The 7,652-nt window shown below is 41.5% G+C and overlaps 1 pseudogene; it reads right to left on the bottom strand.

Moving 5' to 3' along the window:
• Positions 1-1,030: 1,030 nt before the first annotated feature.
• Positions 1,031-2,038, bottom strand: LOC147669028 (epidermal differentiation-specific protein pseudogene; annotated as a pseudogene).
• Positions 2,039-7,652: the final 5,614 nt, after the last annotated feature.

Below are 7,652 nucleotides of genomic sequence, written 5' to 3'. Positions count from 1 at the left end.
GTGTACAACATTGTCAGACATCTGCACTGACCCATTAGTTATGAAAGCGTGGCACAATGCAGTGGGTCAATACTTATCATAAAAGTGGCCCTACAAATGTCTACAGGTGCTGCAATGATAGCCAGCGTCTAGTCGGTGAATGATTTAGTTTGATTTCCACAGGAGTTCAGACAGAGATATTTGGAGGAGAGACACCTAACTTGCTATTCACAATGTGGTAATCTCCTGTGTTCTGGAGAAAACAGGTATTGCTGCAGCTTGACACCCAATGGGAAGATAAAATTTTGCCATTTGCAAGAAGCAGACAACAACAAAAAACAGGAACTGGTGTAGTAATCAACCTCAATGGCCAGGCTTGGGGCAGCAGTGGTGGAAGCATTGTTGTCTGCAGACAGATACTATTAAACCATTGGCAGGAAGTGACCTGTCTCAATAGGGCAATTCCTACAGAAGTGAAAGGAGCAGCAGACCTAAACATTGCCAATCACACTACAGCTTTTGTTGTAGTCATGCAGGCTACACTCACTCCTTGGTCTCCTTGGTGCCTCTGTGACATCCCGGGGTCTGTCAGATTATGGATCTGGTTCTGCGCTTTGGGGAAGCATGATGAGCACTAAGTAGGAATAACTGCAAGTATCAAGTGCAAATATGGCATTGGTTGTGATTAAGGTGCGGTTGTATAATTCGGCATTCCACTAAAGGAGGCACACCTTTGATGGCTTGGAATAGGGGTTGGGTGCATAACAATTGTCTCCTGCCTAAGGGTGATCTTTGAAGCAATGTCTGGGGACATGGCAACTATAAATCCCTCTCAGGGATCTCAGTTTATAGGAAAATAAAGTCACCCAAAAAAGAGCAAACCAATGGCAAGGCATGTGCGCTAAGGAGAACGCTCCATCCTTCTGTTCACCATCAAGCTGATCGAGTGCTCTGATATCTGAAGCGCCAGGATACCCGTAGGGTGGCAGTAGCGCTATACAAGCATAGATACAATACAATACAATACAATATAGTGTGGATCCAATTGAGATTAACCTATGGGGACGCTCTGCACATCAATGTAGGATTCTGTGCCAGATTGACATCGGTATGTTCCAATTTCGGTCCGAGTTGTACCGCCCTGGACGATTTTCAGCTCCACTGGCACTGAGATTGTGACCTCCCTGGACATGAAATGAACAGTCACATTTGACCGTGGTGGAGCCTTCACTTTCGTTTCCAACTTTGACTTCTTCCTCGTGGTGGATGAGTCAGTCTGCCCTTTCGTCACTGTGAAGGTGTTGGACACCTCTGTATTAATATCGACCACTCCTTTCAGGGTAAATGAGGCACCCACCGTGAGTGTTGTCGCATTGCTGAATTCAAAGCTATGGGAGACACATTTTTCAAACTCTCTGGAAGTGGAAGCAGTGAACTCCTGCTCTATGTTTGTTTGATTTTTGTAATAAAACGGCTCTATCTCAGAGTTCCTTTCACTCTCTACCTTTTTCTGGTCCCACAGAATCGTGGCTGTCACAGAGGACTTTCCAGCGCGCAGAGGATACACATGGGAGACTTGATCATTGAAACCAATAGTGCAGTAATTTGCCAAATATTCACCAGCCCTGGCTACAATGCACCTCCCACCTTTATTTATATGCTCGTACAGAGCCCAAGCTCCACTCTGGACTCTGTGGGAGGATATATTATCATGCATGCCTCCAAACGCGAGATTGGACTCCGCAGTCAGCACTAGCGCCCTACCCCCTCCATTGATATGCTCATAGACTGTGATCTGTGGATTGCTCAGGTCATCAGTGATCAGCCTAAGAGAAGATACTGCGTCATTCATGGTACTCCCTGGGTGATCTCCCTCCTCTAGGACTACGCATTGTCCCTGATAGTGAATATGCTGGTAAAGGACCCAGGGCTGGCCGACGATTTTCACAGATGTGGTGCAATCATTGAAGTTTTCATATGCCAGATTTGTAACGTCTGAAGTAAATGTCTTAGAGAGTCCTCGGAAGTAGGCATCTTCATAGACAGTGATGGTGTTCATGGTCGTAAGCTTTAGAATCTCAAACAAGTTCTCTTATTTGACCCTGTAATTAGAAACAAAAGAAACAGTGGAGAAACATCAAGTAGGGTTTCGCACAAATTCAAGGCACTGATTCATCTACACTCTATGTAAGAAAAAAAAAAAATATATATATATATATAAAAAAAAAATTCAGCTTTTATCACCAAAAATGTTACATTCTGAGCCTGTGTTTGGAAAATAGTTTTCCAGACTAAGAGCTTTGTTTACCAATAGTTTAGAGGTACCACAGATAAAGCAGTTTGCTCTGGCACATTTTTAGGGTATATTAATCTTGTAGATAGCCCACACATAATGGTGTGAGTAAATCAACTGATGAACCAGAAACCTTGCCTGTTACACTTTAACAGCAACGATGTTGACAATTAATAATGATAGAAAAACAATAGAGGTCAATATCAATTTCCTCTGCAGTAAATGTACTTTTACAAGTTACACAAAATAAAATAAGCACGGGGTAACGGACCTATTTTCACAAATGTATATAGTGCACTGTTGGGGGGAGATGCTGCGAACGGCTTTTGAAATACAATTGATTTCAGCTACTTTAAGCATACAAGATTCAAGACTTTGATGGCAGCGTATAAGGTGTGGATGGCAGTCTCAAACAAATTAGGGTTGGGAAGATACAATAGGTATACACGTCTATATACAAATCAGTCACTTCCTGGGGATATTTTTAGGGATTCAGTTATGAGAGAATGGGAGGGACAGGGTATTAAGAAAATAGGAGACCTGTGTGATCAGGAAGGTATCCTCCAGTTTCAGGAGTTACAAACAAAGCATAAGTTATCCGGTAGGAGTGTTTTTCAAGTATTTACAGCTGAGAAGCTACTTTATGAACAAACAGGGAGGCACACTTGGGTTTGGGCAATGCCAGATAATGGAATACATAGAGCGCAGCAACCATTGTACGATTCGGCAGCTGTATGCAGAACTATATTCACTTAAAAAAGACGATAGGGAAAAATTTGCTATAAAATGGGGGGAGGAAAATAGGCTCCTCGCAAGAGAATTTTCAAGATTCCTTAGATCTAGGATGCACTGTGTTATGCTCAGCAACGCTACAAGCACAGCACTACAAAACACTGTTCTCATTATATCATACTCCTGCTAGAATAGCACAATGGGGCGGCACCTCGGGAATAATTTGCCCGCGCTGTGATTCAACCAATGCTGATATAGTTCACATGTTTGCGGAATGTCCAAAATTGTACTCATTAATAACGGCAATTAAGGCCTTTATACGAGGATCGCTAGGGATTGAAGTAGAGATATCACCTGAACTAATATTGCTTGGGCTGATGGGGGAGGGAGAGGGTCAATCCATAGAGTTTCTGTTTGTTGCTATGGCAGTGTATCGAATCTGTATTGCAAAGGCTTGGCTTGATAGTGCTCCTCCAACTTTTCAAATCTGGATTGCTAGGCTACTTTCTATGTATAATCTGGAGAAGGCAATATATGACAGGAAAGGGGGGAGAGCTAGAGCGCTGGGGGAGAAGATATGGCACCCTATAGAGCGATGGAAGAGGGGAATGGTTAGCACTGATATAGCGGAGGTTTTCGATGTACATACTGCTTAGAAGTTATGGATAGAGACGATGTAGTAAGAAGCCCAATTGCTTATGAATATGTTTATGTTTACGCCCATAACTATGGCTCGGTAATCTTAAAGGTCGTAAGGAATTGAAAGTGCATGTATAAAGATTTGATTACAGAATGCCTAATGTAGGAACAGGATATGTTACAAACCATATAAGTGTGCTGTAACATTTGGTGGTATATGTTGAAACTATAAAAACTTTAATAAAAAAAAAAAGGAAAAAGAAAGGCAAAGGCCAAGCAGGAGGACACACGCAGCCTGCACCCTTCCCTCCTCCTGTAGCTCAGTGGTACTAGGGCTTCAGATGGAGGGAGGCTGAATGCTGCTAAGTTCCTGGGTCTCCCTGACTTGTTCAGCCAAGCCAGGGAAAACAAGGGGCTGACTTCAGCTCCTTTGCATAACTCTTGTTGTGTATGTTCAAAAGCGTACAGGCATGCAACAGCTGTGAACAAAGATTTTGGAGAGGAGGGGATTTCAACCCCCCTCGGGCTCCGTGAGGCCTTTGCTTTACTAATTAGAACACGTTCTAATAGGTATAAGGCCCATCTTAGCTGGGCTATACCAGCCATCAAAGGATTTGCACCTTTGACTTGGGCCTTTAATTCTTGAGTGGACCTTTAATGGCTTGAATTGCCTGTTAGGGTTGGCTACAAAGCTGTGTTACCAGCACATCTACTTCTACTGGAACTGGTTCCATGAGGCTGAAGCATTCCTGGAGCTTGCCAGTGCTACCACTTCAAAATGGGGCGGACAAGTGGAACAACTTCACTTGGTCTTAGCAGAAAGTCCAGTATAATTTTTAACACCAGTTCTCTCCTGTTTTTCCTCCAGTGACTGATGTGTCTGATCTTTTACAAGTTCTAGTTGCTCCTATCAGGCGACTACCCCAGGTTGAACCCCCTTTCATCATCACAGTATTAGGAAATTTCCTGGTTCTATTTGCTAATCGGACTGATACTTTTTCACCGCTTAAAAACAAGGATAAGCAACTGTGTTTGATTCCACTGTAGAAATTGTTAAATCTCTTGCAATTAGGTTGTGAGAAATTCACATTATTTGCTTCTCTATATGTATGTGAAAAAATACATGAAATTTGTGACATTGAAATTAAGCATTTAGCACTATGTTTCAGTGTGAAATGCCTTCCTGCATCAATTTTAGACACAATAACACATTTGTGCTTACAAAAATGGTCTAAAAAACAAAATCCGTTTGAATAACAGTTGTTTTCGTTCTATTGTTCCCATGTGTTAGTGGTACATTTATACTTTGTTTGCATAAGTTTATCATGTTTATTTAAGCTGATTTGCAAACTCCCCAAAAGAATGTGATGGGGATTGTATAATTATTTACTTTTGAGACTGTAGGCTAGATTTAGATTTTTTGAGGACGGGTTACTCCATTACACAACGGTGACGGATATGTCATTTGCAGAAATATATAAATCTGATTATAGCCTATGGGATTTATATTTCGGCAGACAGGATATCTGCACTATTGTGACGGAGTAACCCGTCCGTCAAGATCTAAATCAGGTCCTTTGTTTTTCGGATGTTGTTTTGATCTCTGCCTATATTCTGAACTCAGTAATTTGTGATGTACCTTTAGAAAATCTCTTCTAACCTGTCTTATCACAACTTTCAAAGAAACCCCTTAAGGTGTATGCTTGTCCACCTGAGATGTATAATGTTTCAATCGGAAATGCAGTGTCCCCTTTATTGCTGGACACAAAAGACTGATGGTAGTTTATTTGGTCCTAACATCATATTATTAATTTTACTCTTGCTCTGAATTAATTGATCCTTTCAAGTCCTGCCGTTGCAGGACTTGAAAGGATCTGTCTTGTAGGAAATGCTTCATCCATTCCCACGTGCTGCCTCTGATACCAGCATGCCACATGGTGTACCACACACCCTCCTTCATGCAGTGTCTGACCTCCAGATTTATGATATCATCCTAGACAGCATTCCTTCATACCTCACCAAAAGGTACATCATCATCAACACATGAACAATCACAAATCTCCAGTCATAAGAGCTCCACATTACTGCATGTGGCCAGAAGAATCTTCTTCATGTCCCAATTGACCTACATTCTTCCATTTAAAATTCACTTATCGTCTCAGGTAAGATTCATTAGTCGTGGGAAATTTACAATCTATGGACCATTATTTTTGTTAACAATATTTAGACATTGATATACATTTCAAGACATATATGTTTTTATTTATATTCTGACATACAACTCAACATTTGAATGTCACCAGTATAGGATTTTAAAACTGATTCTTAGGTTAAACAGTAGCTGGTGGAGAGTCTGAAAGTGGTTATTAAAGAGGGTTGGGCACAGACATGATCCTGGAAGCACCATTATTGGACCTTTACACGTTAACTTGATTCCTTTCCCACTCCAACTACAACCTTACATTCAGGGAGGAAAGACTTCAACCAATTTAGCTACACGACTACTGACACCCAGCAATCCACACCAGTCTATCTGACATCATGGGAAAGACAAGCAAGTCACACATCTTCTTAAAATTCTAGCAATATCAAGCATGCGCTATCTCAGGAATCTACAGTGTTTAAAACAGAAGAGTTTACATAAATGAAAGCAGTCCTTGTAAAAGCTTTGGAACCTGGAACATGGCTAGCATTCCTGCCGATGCATGTTAGCATGGTGACTGACCTATGGTGTCTGACCTGCACTATGAGGTGCTTTCAATGTAAGATTCTAAGGTTGTCTAGTGGGTGTTGCAGTATTTAATAAACTGGAAAAGATATGGTTGAGAGGGCAGATCCTGGGAACTGATGGCACAGATTCATAGCCTTTAGCTTACACTGCAGTTCTGCCAGTTACTTCTTAATAAACCAGGCCATCAGACAAACCTAGAGCATGGGGTACAGTCAGGAACCATCTCAACCTGGGTCGTCTGGGTAAGGTAGTGCCAGGCATCCAGCCTAATACACATAAATAGAATCAGTATTTTTTTTTATATATATTTTTATTAAAAGGTTTTTTTTCTGTTTTCCATATAGTACAACACAGCACAAAGAATGTAATTACAAATAGATAAATTCAAGGAAAAAAATTATATCACTTTTGGGCAGATCATTAACACATATAAAAAAATAATATCTCATCACAAGCTATATATTATTGCATATATTTAGCCTTCCGACAAACCCTCCTTCCATCTCTGAATTGGATCCCAAATTCTCTTCCCAAGCCCCCTCCCCCTCCTGCCCTTCCTAGCGTAGATTCCCTTTTCTAAATTATAAGCAGCCAAAAGGCTTGTAAGCCATTGTTGCATTGCAGGAGGTGTTTTATCTAGCCAGGCCCTGGCTATGGAGAGTCTAAAAACTGCCATAGCAACGAATAAAAACTCCCCATGGGAAACATCAGTATCTGGCACAACCCCAAGTAATATCAACGGTGGGGTAAGAGTAATTTTAATCCCTAAAGATCTGTCAAGGAATACCTCGGTATCCCTAATAAGTGTATAAGGTTTCGGACAGGTTGCGAATATATGAATTATATCCGCCTCTGGTAAATTGCAACATGGACAAGTGGTCCCTGAGGTACCTCCCCACTGAGCTATTCTTGCCGGGGTAAAATACAGGGAATATAGTGTCTTATAGTGCTGGGCCTGGAGTGCGGCTGAGCATAGTATCGAACAACCTAAATCTAATGATTCCTGGAACCAGCTTGTCTCAATGCCAAGTTTCCCAGCCCATTTAGATCCATGCTTTTCCAGGTCATCTGGCTTCGCCGCTGCAAGGAGTGCGAAGAAGCTGCGGATTGAACAATCACCGCCCCTTTCTATCTTGTCCAAGATTTCATTATTATTGAACCCTGCAGCCCATCCATGTTTATTGCTCAAAAAACTCAGAATCTATACTACTATAATAAAGTAAGAACTTTCAGGCTTTGAGGCGGGTAAACTCGGGAACCACGGCGCCAATCTACACA

This window comes from Lissotriton vulgaris, unplaced genomic scaffold, assembly GCF_964263255.1.
Source record: "Lissotriton vulgaris unplaced genomic scaffold, aLisVul1.2 SCAFFOLD_5268, whole genome shotgun sequence".
NCBI classification, from domain to species: Eukaryota; Metazoa; Chordata; class Amphibia; order Caudata; family Salamandridae; genus Lissotriton; species Lissotriton vulgaris.
The sequence above is the reverse complement of the archived record's forward strand: the minus strand, read 5'-3'. Positions and strand labels throughout refer to the sequence as shown.